The 14,760-nt window shown below is 38.8% G+C and overlaps 1 pseudogene; it reads left to right on the plus strand.

Annotated features, from left to right (window-relative positions):
* The window catches only part of LOC123857788 (NXPE family member 1-like), a 67,807-nt pseudogene extending 54,128 nt beyond the window's left edge, over window positions 1–13,679 (plus strand).
* The last annotated feature ends 1,081 nt before the right edge of the window (window positions 13,680–14,760 follow it).

Consider the following 14,760-nt stretch of genomic DNA (forward strand, 5'->3'; position numbering starts at 1 on the left):
AGAAATAAATTAATATAAAAGTAGATATTATTCAAAGATAAACAAATATAAAAATAAATCAGAGCTAATTTCTTTGAAAATATCAATAAATGGTAAACTATCTAGCAGATTTAAATAGAAAACACATTCAAATCATTAAAAGTGAGGATTAGACTTTATCCACAGATATAGAAGTACTTTATAATGGTGTAAGAAATTTTAATACACCACTCTAAGCTACACATTCTGAAAATACAGGTGAAATGCACAATTTTCTAAGAACACATAAACTTCCAGAAACAACTTGAGAAAGTAGTCCATCTGGATACCAATAACTATGGAAGAAATAAAAATTTTTGCCTAGGGAATAACTCCAAATGCTGTACCATATCTAAACAATTTAACTAGTGAATTCTAGCAGAGCTTCAGGGACAGATAACTCACATGTAATTGAAACTGTTCTGGAGCATAGAGAAAGATGGCATGCTTCCCAGTTCAATTTCCCAAACCAGCAATACTCTAATTCCAAAGTCCAACAAGTAGAGCACAAAAAAAAAAAAAAAGGAAATCACAGACTAATCTCCCTATTAATATAAATAACATACTAATCCAGTAGCATGTTAAATATGCCAATTAATCACTTCAATACCTCAGAATATTGAAAAGTAATTATTTTAATAAGTGCAAAGATAAAAATAACTAAAATAAATGCAATATTAAATACAAAAGTTTCCTGATAATAGAATCAAACCTCTTTAATCCATTAGAGAATATTTCTTACATATAGATATTAATAATGAAATACTAAGTCCCATTCACATTAAATTCAAGAACAAGAGCAGCGTGCTTATTGTCTTGCACTTTTCTGGAAGTTCTAATCAATTCAATAAAGGATAGAATTTGTTCAAGTGATAACTTTTAGAAGCCTGGGGACAAATTTCAGAGGATGCTTCTCTAAATAGAAAACCCAAGTAAATTAAATGAAAACCACTAGTAAAGTAACTACATTAGAAATATACAAAATGAACCATTTTTTCTATATACCACAAGAGATCAGTTAAGAAATTTAACAGGGAAAAAAGCGCCCATTTTAAACAACCACCAGAAACCTAAAATGTCTACGAGACAATTTAATAAAGAAATCTGGAACAGCTTATATGAAAACTATCAAACTTTACTGAGGGTCAGAAAAGAAAACCTCTTTATTAGAATGTTTAGTATCATATACGTGTTAATGAAAATGCCAACAAAATGCCTTAGAAGTTAACACAATAATTCCAATGTTCATTATAAACATGTTATAAATGGCAGAAATTATTTTTAAAAGATGGGTTATAAGTTAACAATAAAAGATGTAGAGTATTTGTTTTGTCAAATGTTAAAATGTACTATAAAGATACAGAAATAAAAAAATAAGAGTGTTGCAACAAGAATAGATAGAAAAAGAACCAGTTACATATAATCATTTCCTCTATGATAAAAATGCCATCTGGAATCAAAAGAACCCTCTCTAGGAAAGAGAAGAGTTATTCCCACTTAACAGAGGAGGAAACTGAGGATCAGATAGTAATTTGCTCGAAGTCACCCAGTTAGCACCCACCTGGAAAACATTATTAACAGTGATTATTTCTTGGAGATGGGATTACAGATGATCATTTTTCTACTTTGTGATGATCCCTTTTAAGGTTTTTTTTTTTAATTTATTTATGAGAGAAAGTGAGAGAGCATGAGCAGGGGTGCAGGGCAGAGGGAGAGGGAGAAGCAGACTCCCTGCCGAGCAGGGAGCCAGATGCGGGGCTTCATCCCAGGACCCTGGAACCATGACCTGAGCCGAAGGCGGACACTTAACCAACTGAGCCACCCAGGCGCCCCCTTTCTATAACAAATAGAAATAATAAGGATAATATCTTGAAATAGTAAACTGATATAAATTTCATTTCCCATATGTTGTGCTATTTTTGCCTAATCAACAGTATTCATCATTTTGGGGAGAAAAAGAAGAATTGCTCAGTTTTAATCTTCAAACCAGTATTCCAGCACACAGAAACAGAAGACTTGAAAGCTAGGTTTGGTTGTTTGGTTGGTTTGGTTTTTGAGGGGACAATACCCTCCAAAGGATATGTAATACCCTTCATATATCAAAGAGAGTCAAGTCTGGTCAACTTAATCAGAGTTTTACAAAATCTGTAGAGTAGGCAAAAAAGAAGATAGGGGCCTCCCACCACCTAAAGAGGAAAAGAAGATAGCCCTTTACCCAATGGGAAAAGCAGCTGGGAGAGGGGAGGGAGAGAAGCCATTAAGGCAAGTCCTCAATTCTGCCCCCACAACTCCCACAGTCAAACTTTGGGGAAGGTGCAATAAAAATGCCTCAGATAGTTTGAGGTCATACCCATGGGGGGACTTGATTTCACTTTCCATTTGTAACTATGATAAAAGGATGGCTTTGTAGGTATATTGTGCCAACGTACAACAGAGTGGAAACAATGACATAAGTAAACACCACCAAGGGATAAGGGGAGGGGAGAGAGGAGCAATGATGCTGGGTCACATCAGGTCATCAGTGGGACATGACAGAGAACTTCCCCAGGAGCAACCATCATCCTGCATTTCCCTCGACTGGAAAACAGGCAAGGATGGCAGCGGACGCTCAGAGATAAGGTGGCATGAATCACACATCAATCAGAGCAGTGGGGACCAGCAGAGAAAGCGGTTTCTTAGGATAGAAATTCTCCTGCTACCAAGAGATCATGTAACCATCTCTCTGAGCCCAGATAGCACCTAGACAAAGAGAAGAAAGGGAGGGTGAGCAAGGGAGATAGGGCAGGAAGAGGAATCCCCCAACACCGTCCATTTAACAACAACAACAAAAAAGAAATGGGAAGTAATCTGAATGATACCATTTTCAACTGGAAGAGACATGGGGCACCTGGGTGGCTCAGTCGGTTAAGCTTCTGCCTTCGGCTCAGGTCATGATCCCAGGGTCCTGGGATCGAGCCCCGCATCGGGCTCCCTGCTCGGCGGGAAGCCTGCTTCTCTCTCTCCCACTCCCCCTGCTTGTGTTCCCTCTCTCACTGTGTCTCTCTGTCAAATAAATAAATAAAATCTTTAAAAAAAATAAAAAAATAAACTGGAAGAGACATTAGCTGGTGATGGGAAAATTGACTTTTGTTCCCTCAACAGCAAGAACCATATTAATTCAGTCATAGAAAAATTAGAAAGCTACAGTGCTTTATACATCTGACTTTTAGTTTATTGATTTTGCCCCTGCTGTGTGTTTTTCCTAAGAATAGCTATCGTGTGTTTACTACTTGCCGTGTGCCAGGCACTGTGCTGAATGTTTTATACTCATACCATATTCCGTACAACAATCACAAGAAGCAGGTGGTCGCATAATCTTTGAAGTACAGAGGAGCAAATAGCAATTTGAAAGATTAAGCAAATTTTACCAAGATCAGGGAGCAAATAAGTGAGAGAGAAAAGACCTGAATCCAATGCCCGAACCTCTCACTCGAACCCTATGGAATATTACCTACCTGCTGCTAGTATGCTCCCTCTTCAGATGTTTAAAGAAAGCGGATAAATGACTAACCCAACCAGCAAGCAGCAGAGCTGGGGTGTGAGTCAAGTAGTCTGGCTCAAGATGTGCCAGTTTCTACTTCTTGAACAATGTTTAAGGACCTTAACAAATCTATTTATTAACATTTTAAATCTTACTGTTGCTCCCATAACTATGGAAAACATAGGGAATATGAAACTAGATTAGGATAGTGAGAAATGAAAAAATAAAAAGACAACAGAATCTAAAGTTCAGTAAAGTTTTATAAATAGAAAAATTGTGGGGCGCCTGGGTGGCTCAGTCAGTTAAGCCTCTGCCTTCGACTCAGGTCATGATCTCAGGGTCCTGGGATCAGGCTGCATGGGCTCCTGGCTCAGCAGGGAGTCTGTTTCTCCCTCTCCCCCTCCCCCCTGCTCGTGCTCTGTCCCATATAAATAAAATCTTTTAAAAAAATAGAAACTTAGTGAAAGACAGACAAGTTGTAAAAAGGAGTAAAATTATTGGTAGCTGAATGGGAACAGTGGTGCTCGCTTCGGCAGCACATATACTGAATGGGAACAGTGAGAGAACACAATCATTGTAACCTAGCAAGGTGGGATTACAACTAATCCCCATGAATGGGTATGACTGAATGAATTGGTATGGAGTCCAAGAAATAATGCCGAGAAAACCTTGTGGATTTTACATGCTCAGATCTCATAAGAAAGTCATTACCTCTTACCGCAAAAAAAAAAAAAACAAAAAAAAAACAAAAAAAAAAACCTCAATAAATGACATACATGAAGAGTTGTGTGGGACAACCAAACTCTAGTGTACTCATATTCAAGAAACAATGGTAAAAGGCATGGGAATGACAGCTTGGACAGTGTGACAGTATTTGGTGTGCATTATGAGGGGAAGGTACTTGGACCAGACCTCAGTAGTTGTATATATATTAGCTAAGGCACCTTGCACCTGCTTTAATAACAGGGATGCATAACTAAAGGAGCATATTTTGTTATGTAGGAAGGGAGGAAGGGAGAAAGAAAATATGTAAATATTCAAAATACAGCTAAAACTAAAGGAGAATGCTCCAAAATTCAAGTCATCAAGATGTGTAGATTCCTTTGCTTGTAAAGAGATTTCTTGGGAATTATTTTCTGGAACACTTTTATGAGTACTTCTGTAACACCTGGACTTCACAGACAGCTCTAGTTGCTTAACTCAGTTTGTTAAATCACAATTTTGACAAGGCCAGTGTCTTGAGTGTCCCAGGTCAGTTAACTGCTTTGTTTCAGAGCTAGCGGGTGCACTCCTAATCTCAGTCAATGGTGAAGAGCCTTTATACTACTGCGTTTCATATATGAATTTACACCAGGCTGTGGGCTACTTAAGAACAGGAAATATTTCATCACTGTATATCTGAACCTTGTATGGTTACAGTGGAGGCACTTGATAAATGGGTGAGGACAAAGCAGGTATACAACCACCACTTGGTAAGGAGCACAAATTGAGAGATTAATGCATTTTTCAGCTGAAACCCATGCACGAATATACTTAACTCAGTTCCTGTGCTACATTCCTCCACATGCCAAGGTTGGAGCAAAATATGGCTGATTCATCTGATACCTGCAAGTGTACGGGAAGGTCTAGAATGAGAGCAATGGTGCTGAATATTGCTTATGAGGGGTGTTTGATTTATCAGAGAACTAAAAAATGAAACAAAAATTGAGATAAGCCCTCTGCTCCCAGTGGTTAGTTACCCTTTGGAAGAGAGATAAATTTCAGAAATTTGCAAACAGACTGAATTTAAAGCCATCAATGACCCTTTGAAAGGAAAACTTATTTACCTCATGGAAGATTCTACACCTGTGTATTTAATACTTCCCAGACGTTTTTAGAAGTACAGGTCTTCCTCGACTTATGATGGGGTTATGTCCTAATAAACCCATTGTAACTTGAAAATATCTTAAGTCAAAAATGCATTGAACACAACTAACCTACAGAATATCATAGCTTAGCCTACCTAGCTCAACTTAAATGTGCTCAGACACTTACACATCAGCCTACACTTGGGCAAAATCATCTAACACAAAGCCTATATTATAATAGTGTTGAATATCTCATGTAATTGATTGGATACTGTCCTGAAAGTGAAAAACAAAATGGTTATATGGATGTAGAATGGTTGTGTCAATTGTTTACCCTCATAATTGCGTGGATGACTGGGAGCTCTGGCACACTGGTACTACCCAGCATCCTAAGAGGATCATACCACACACTGCTAGCCTGGGAAGAGATCAAAATTAAAAATTCACAGTATGGGGGTGCCTGGGTGGCTCGGTTGGTTAAGCAACTGCCTTCGGCTCGGGTCATGACCCCGGAGTCCCGGGATCGAGTCCCACGTCAGGCTCCCTGCTCAGCAGGGAGTCTGCTTCTCCCTCTGACCCTCCTCCCTCTCATGCTGTCTGTCTCTCATTCTCTCTCTCACAAATAAATAAAATCTTAAAAAAAAAAAAAGATTAAAAAAAAAATTCACAGTATGGTTTCTACCAAATGTGTATTGTTCCCATACCACTGTAAAGCCAAAAAACCAAAAGTTGAACCATCATTTTAAAATTCAACCTTAGGGATTGATCTCTTGATCTCAGGGTTGTGGGTTCGAGCCCCATGTCAGGTGTGGAGATTACTAAAAAATAAAATCTTTTTTAAAAAATTCAACCTTAGGTTTTTTAATTTCTTTAAACAATCTTTCTATGCTCTGATCTTATTTGGATTTTATCTACCTTTTTGACTTGTGAGTTTTTATTTTTTTTTAATTTCGTTCCTGCTTTCACAAGAAATATTAAAAATATTCATCCTCTCAGCTACATGTGAAATAATGAGACTGGGCCACTTTCTTACACCATACACAAAAATAAACTCAAAATGAATTAAAGACCTAAATGTGAGACCTGAAACGATAAAACTCCTAGATGAAAACATAGGCAGTAATTTCTTTGGCATCAGCCTTAGCAACATTTTTCTAGATATGCCTCCTCAGGAGACAGAAACAAAAGCAAAAATGAACTATTGGGACTACACCAAAATAAAAAGCCTTTGCACAGCAAAGGAAACTTTCCATCAACAAAACAAAAAGGCAAACTACTGAATGGGAGAAGGTATTTGCAAATGATATATCCAAAAAGGGCTTAATATCCAAAATATATAAAGAGTATATACTGCTCAATACCAAAAAAAATAAATAATTTGATTAAAAATGGGCTGAGGACCTGAATAGACATTTTTCCAAAGAAGACATACAGATAGCCAACAGACACATGAAAAATGCTCAACATCACTCATCATCAGGCAAATGCAAATCAAAACCACAATGAGCTATCACCTCACACTTGTCAGAATGCCTAATATCAAAAAGACAAGAAATTACAAGTATTGTCAAAAATGTAGAAAAAATGGAATTCTCATTCAGTGTTGGTGGGAATGTAAATTGGTGTAACCATTGTGGAAAACAGTACAGAGGTTCCTCAAAAAATTAAAAATAGAAATACCATATGATCCAGGGGCGCCTGGGTGGCTCAGTTGGTTAAGCACCTGTCGTCAGCTCAAATCATGATGTCCTGGAATTGAGCCCTGTGTCGGGCTCACTGCTCAGTGGGGAGCCTGCTTCTGCCTCTCCCTCTGCCCCTCCCCCTGCTCATTCTCTCTCTCTCTTTCACTCTTGCTCTCTCAAATAAATAAAATCTTAAAAAAGAATAAGAAGAAAAGAAATACCATATGATCCAGTAATTCTACTACTGGGTATTTACCCAAAGAAAATGAAAACACAAATTCAAAAAGATATGTGCACCCCTATGTTTATTGCAGCATTATTTACAATAGCCATGATATGGAGGCAACCTAAGTGTCCATCGACAGATGAATGGATAAAGACATGGTATGTATACATACACATATACATACACACATACAAATATTATTAAGCCATCTAAAAGAATGAGCTCTTGCCATTTGTGACAACATAGATGGAACTAGAGGATATTATTCTAAGTTAAATAAGTCATTGAGAAAAACCGATACCATGATTTCACTTATATGTGGAATCTAAAAAGCAAAACAAACAAAAAACAGGCTCTTAAATACAGAGAACAAACTGGTGGTTGCCAGAGGGGAGGTGGGTGGAGGGATGAGCAAATAGATAAAGGGGATTAAGAGGTACAAATTTCCAATTATAAAATAAGTCAGGGAGATAAAACATACAGCATAGGGAATATAATCAATAATATTTTAATAACATTGCGTGGTGACTACACCTATTATGGTGAGCACCCTGAGTAATGTATAGAATTGTTGAATCACTATGCTGTACACCTGAAACTAATATAACATGGTATGCCCATTTCAATAATAAAAAAAATTAAAAATAAAAAGGCGGTCCTAAGGGGGGAATACATAGCCATCCAAGCCTCACTCAAAAAAAAATAGAAAAATCCTGAATTCACCAACTCTACACCTTAAAGAACTAGAGAAAAAGCAACAAACGATGCCTAAGCCACGCATTAGAAGAGAAATAATTAAAATTAGAGCAGAAATCAATGAATTAGAAACCAGAAACACAGTAGATCAGATCAACGAAACTAGAAGTTGGTTCTTTGAAAGAATTAATAAGATTGATAAACCACTGGCCAGACTTATCCAAAAGAAAAGAGAAAGGACCCAAATTAATAAAATTATGAATGAAAGGGGAGAGATCATGACTAACACCAAGGAAATAGAAACAATTATTAGAAATTATTATCAACAGCTATATGCCAATAAACTGAGCAATCTGGATGAAATGGAGGCCTTCCTGGAAACCTATAAGCTGCCAAGACTGAAACAGGAAGAAATTGACAACCTGAATAGGCCAATAACCAGTAATGAGAGTGAAGCAGTGATCAAAAACCTCCAAAAAAACAAGAGTCCAGGGCCTGATGGATTCCCTGGGGAATTCTACCAAACATTCAAAGAAGAAATAATACCTATTCTACTGAAGCTGTTTCAAAAAATAGAAACAGAAGGAAAGCTTCCAAACTCATTCTTTTTTTTCTTTTAATGTTTTATTTATTTATTCATGAGAGTCAGAGAGAGAGAGAGAGGCAGAGGGAGAAGCAGGCTTCCCGCCTAGCAGGGAACCCCATGCGGGACTCGATCCCAGAACCCTGGGATCATGACCTGAGCCGAAGGCAGACGCTTAACATCTGAGCCACCCAGGTGCCCCCCAAACTCATTCTATGAGGCCAGCATTACCTTAATCCCCAAACCAGGCAAAGACCCCATCAAAAAGGAGAATTTCAAACCGATATCCCTGATGAATATGGATTCCAAAATCCTCAACAAAATCCTAGCTACTAGGATCCAACAATACATTAAAAGGATCATCCACCACAACCAAGTGGGATTTATCCCCGGGATGCAAAGGTGGTTTAACATTCACAAATCAATCAATGTGATAGAACACATTAATAAGAGGAGGGAAAGGAAGCATATGGTCCTCTCAATTGATGCAGAAAAAGCATTGATAAATACGACATCCTTTCCTGATTAAAACTCTTCAGAGTATAGGGATAGAGGGAACATTCCTCAAGTTCATAAAATCCATCTATGAAAAACCCACAGCGAATATCATCCTCACTGGGGAAAAGCTGAGAGCCTTTCCCTTAAGATTAAGAACACGTCAAGGGTGCCCACTCTCGCCACTATTGTTCAACATAGTACTAGAAGTCCTAGCAACAGCAATCAGACAACAAAAAGAATTAAAAGGTATTCAGATTGGCAAAGAAGAAGTCAAACTCTTTTCGCAGATGACATGATACTTTATGTGGAAAACCCAGAAGACTCCACCCCCAAATTACTAGAACTCATACAGCAATTCAGTAATGTGGCAGGATACAAAATCAATGCACAGAAATCAGTTGCTTTCTTATACACTAACAACGCAACTGTAGAAAGAAATTAGAGAAACGATTCCATTTACAATAGCACCAAAAACCGTAAGATACCTCAGAATAAACCTAACCAAAGAGGTAAAGGATCTATACTCTAGGAACTACAGAACACTCGTGAAAGAAATTGAAGAAGACACAAAAAGATGGGAAAATATTCCATGCTCATGGATCAGAAGAATAAACATTGTTAAAATGTCTATGCTACCCAGAGCAATCTATACCTTCAATGCCATCCCGATCAAAATTCCAATGACATTTTTCAAAGTGCTGGAACAAACAATCCTAAAATTTGTATGGAATCAGAAAAGACCCTGAATCGCCAAGGAAATGTTGAAAAACAAAGCTGGGGGCATCACGTTGCCCGATTTCAAGCTATATTACAAAGCTGTGATCACCAAGACAGCATGGTACTGGCACAAAAACAGACATACAGACCAATGGAACAGAATAGAGAACCCAGATATGGACCCTCAAACTCTATGGTCAAATAATCTTTGACAAAGCAGGAAAAAACATGCAATGGAAAAAAGACAGTCTCTTCAATAAATGGTGCTGGGAAAATTGGACAGCCACATGCAGAAGAATGAAACTCAACCATTCTCTAACGTCATTCACAAAGATAAACTCAAAGTGGATCAAAGACCTCAATGTGAGACAGGAATCCATCAAAATCCTAGAGAAGAACATAGGCAGTAACCTCTTTGACATCGCCCACAGCAACTTCTTTCAAGATACATCTCCAAAAGCTAGTGAAACAAAAGCAAAAATGAACTTTTGGGACTTCATCAAGATAAAAAGCTTCTGCACGGCAAAGGAAACAGTCAACAAAACAAAGAGGCAACCCACAGAATGGGAGAAGATATTTGCAAATGACACTACACATAAAGGGCTGGTATCTAAGATCTATAAAGAACTTCTCAAACTCAACACCCAAAAAACAAATAATCAAGTCAAAAAGTGGGCAGAAGATATGAAAAGACACTTCTCTGAAGAGGACATACAAATGGCTAACAGCCACATGAAAAAATGTTCATCATCATTAGCCATCAGGGAAATTCAAATCAAAACCACATTGAGATAGCACCTTACACCAGTTAGAATGGCAAAAATGGACAGGGAAAGAAACAACAAATGTTGGAGAGGTTGTGGAGAAAGGGGAACCCTCTTACACTGTTGGTGGGAATGCAAGTTGGTACAGCCACTTTGGAAAACAGTGTGGAGGTTCTTCAAAAATTTAAAAATAGAGCTACCCTGTGACCCAGCAATTGCACTCCTGGGTATTTACCCCAAAGAAACAGATGTAGTGAAAAGAAGGGCCATATGCTCCCCAGTGTTCATAGCAGCAATGTCTGCAATAGCCAAACTGTGGAAAGAGCCGAGATGCCCTTCAACGGATGAATGGATAAAGAAGATGTGGTCCAGGGGCGCCTGGGTGGCTCAGTCGTTAAACGTCTCCCTTCGGCTCAGGTCATGATCCCAGGGTACTGGGATTGAGCCCCACATTGGGCTCCCTGCTCGGCCAGGAGCCTGCTTCTCCCTCTCCCTCTCCCCCTGCTTGTGTTCCCTCTCTAGCTGTCTCTCTCTCTCTCTGTGTGTGTCAAATAAATAAATAAAATCTTCAAAAAAAGAAAAAAAAGAAGATGTGGTCCATATATACAATGGAATATTACTCAGCCATCAGAAAGGATGAATACCCAACTTTTACATCAACATGGATGGGACTGGAGGAGATTATGCTAAGTGAAGTAAGTCAAGCAGAGAAAGTCAATTATCACATGGTTTCACCTATCTGTGGAACATAAGGAATATAATGGAGGACATTAGGAGAAGGAAGGGAAAAATGGGGGCAGGGGAATCGGAGGGAGAGATGAACCATAACAGACTATGGACTCTGAGAAACAAACAGGGTTTTTGGGGGGGGGGGGGAAGGGCTAGCCTGGTGATGCATATTAAGGAGGGCACGTACTGCATGGAGCACTGGGTGTTATACGAAAACAATGAACCGTGGATCACCACATCAAAAACTAATGATGTATTGTATGGTGACTAACATAACATAATAAAATTTTTTAAAAATAATAAAAATAAAAATAAAATAATAAATTTAAAATAAAAAAAAAAGTATCACCCGAGAAACCGATCCCGTAGTGGCAAATGACAGTCACCGCCATCACCCTTGGCCAGGACTTGAGACCCTTTCCTGTCAATGCTTTCATTCATGGGGACAAAGAGCCACTGAATGTCTGCCCCTGAGAAGTCCAGATACCAAAGAGAGATGGAAAACATTAACAACGTGCATATGGAAGGAGAGAGGTTGGGTGATTTCTGTGGCTCTATTAACTCACTTACCCCTTAAGGGGATGTTTTAAGATTCTCAGTGAGTGATTGATGCCTGGGATAAAACCACTGCATGTGACACTAAGAAAATTCACCCTCCAGATGGTGTGATTGGAAATGACATTGAAATGTTAACCTGATTTTGCTCAATTATAGGTACAGAAAACCACCAGGGGCCACTCTCCATAGATACCCACGTGGACAGCCCACTCTCCTACCTTTCCATCCATGTCTCTAGCCATTCCCTTTTGATATCTACTGCTGACTCTCCTTCCTCTTCCCACCAAAATAGATCCTGACATTGCTCATGTTTTGCTCTAGGCCTTTTCCCCTTCTCATCTATAGCCTCCCTTTGGGTGGTCTGTTCCCATTCAATTACCATCTTTCAAGTCCACAACTCTAGCATAGATCAGTCCAGTGCTACTGAGCTTTAAAGTGCTGTATCTCACTGCCTACTAAACAGTTACATGTGGTTGTGTCTGTGTCTAAAAATTAACTCTGCATTCCTACCCCTCAACCCCAATGTGCTCTTCCTCCAATGTGTATTATCTCAGGAAAGGATACCACCATCCAGCCTGTTATTCAAATCTGAAACCTGGGATTCATCCTTGATACCTCCCTGTCCTTCAACATCTCCATTCACATTTAAGCAATCACAAAATCCTATTTTACCTCCTCACTATCTCAAAACTGGCCACTTCTCTATATGCCTCCTAGTCCAAACTACCTTTTTCTATCCTTAAATACTACCGTAGCCACCTAACCACCCTATGACCATTCCTAGTCCCTCCCTCCACCAATCCATTTAAATCCAAATATAATTAATCTCTGCCTTTACAATTTTTCAAAACACTTTAAAAAGCCCAGAGTGTCTCAAGGGGTGTGTTGGGACTAACTGCACCAGAGTCCTGGAGTGGATCTTGTTAAAATGTTGCCTCTTGAGTTATATCAAATCCAAAGAATCAAAATCTCTAGGGATTGGCCCAAGGTACTAATTTTTAATCCCAAATCCTTACTATGGTTTACAGGACCTTCACAATCTGACCTCCTGCAGTTCCAGGCAAGGTCAGGGCATCTTATTCATGATCCCGTCCCAAAGCGCCCCGTACCCCACCAGGAGCACTCATGTATTCGATGTCAGATTCCCTGCCAGAGAGTAAGTCCCAGGAGCGAAGCCACCATGCCTGCCATGGTTCCCATTTATCCCTTGTGCCCAGGACAGTGGGGCACAACATCTGTTTAATATTCATCACCATTCAGAACCAAAGAGAATTTAATATAGATTTTCCTCACAGCATGGTTGGTTTAACATGACTGAAAATGTCTTCATTTGTTGATAGTGTACACACCAAGAAAAGAAAGGGCTCAGATAACATTGATTGGAGTAATTAATTAGTGGCCTGAAGGAGAAAGTTTAATCTTCAAAATCAAAGTAATTATTTAGAGGTTGATAACAAGCTCTCCTCCAGTCTCCAGTGAGATCAAATGACCAGAAATAAGCTTTGGACTACATTCAAAGAGTTTCTGATCATACATACTGTGTGGGTAAATACAAATCTAAAAAAAAAAAGAAAAGTTGAATTTTCTCTGGTGTAAGAAAGAGACCTCTCCCCTCGTCCCACTTTTGTTTGAGCGTCTCCTTTAGAAAACTTGCAATCACATTCTTTCTCTGCCCTTTTGAAGTGTCTGTAGATCTTTTCAAAAGCTAAATAAGCGTCTTGACAGTTTTACAACCCAAGAATGTCTTTCTCAAGGACCTAGCAGCCATCTCTTTAAAATGTAAACATAAAGGAAGATAGCACCTCTATCTCAGCCTCCATGAGAGTTTAATTTGGACATCTGACCCCAAATTGTAACTACCTACCTGTCACAGAGATTTGAGTTTTATTCTTCTTCTGAATAAAGAGAATTAGCAAACACAGATGGTCAATCCAATTACCAAGTGAATCTAGGATGAGCTATGTGTGACAAACGGTGCTGTCATGTCCTCTGACCTGAGGACTAGTTATAATTTATCTTGAGTACATGGAGGTGAGAGGTTGGATCTGCCTGGCTATATGTAAGGGTGAGATTCCTTTCTGTCTTTTCTCTTTAGCTGATTGTCTGGGATGCACATCTATTTTGGTTATATGCTTATACAATAATAAAACTGTTTGTTCTTCCATCTTTGTGGAGAGGTTTTCTGGGTTGGCAGATTTTGTTTTCAATTTTATTTCCCCAACAATACCAATCACAAGCCAGACTGACCAAGTAAAGGTGGTGATTTCGTATCTGAAAAATTGTTTACCAGTAGGAAAGACAAGCTGAAGCCGCTGTGCATTTCATCAGGGCCCATACAATTGGAGGGCCCTACACAGCTGGGTTGGGAGTTGGAATACACTGCCCTGAAAATACAGTCTTTCCCCTTGTAGGTTACTTCTGCCCACTGCACTCCTGTCTCCCCTGACTCCTCCATGTAAAACAAAAACAAAAACAAACCCTCTAGCATATTTGGCATATTAGCAATGGAAAGCTCAGGCAGGACACACTCATACCCAGACCACAAAGGGGCATGCATGCAGCCTGAGGAACTTAGTGAAGGCAAATTTACAAACATGAATGAGGAAATGGTTGAGATAAAAAGAATGAGATGTCCTAGAGGAAGTGACACTGGCAAAAACTTCCCATTAGATGAACTCTCTGCACATTAAAGAGGAAGGGATAAAATGTTGGAAACTGATCTAAACACAGAAAGGAGAATGACAAACAGAAAAGATGCTTATCCTAAGTTTATGATGAGAAGGTGAGCACTGTTGAAACTAATCCTTGTAAGTTTTTTACAATGAAATAACACTTTAATTTACAATGTTTCTAATGTTTTAAGTTACAGTGTACCATAAGTAAATATTAGTTTTACCATTTTTTCACTTCCCAATACATTAA

The sequence above is a fragment of the Mirounga angustirostris genome, unplaced genomic scaffold (genome assembly GCF_029215605.1).
Source record: "Mirounga angustirostris isolate CCGP_5_RB_7025 unplaced genomic scaffold, mMirAng1.0.hap1 SCAF_13, whole genome shotgun sequence".
NCBI classification, from domain to species: domain Eukaryota; kingdom Metazoa; phylum Chordata; class Mammalia; order Carnivora; family Phocidae; genus Mirounga; species Mirounga angustirostris.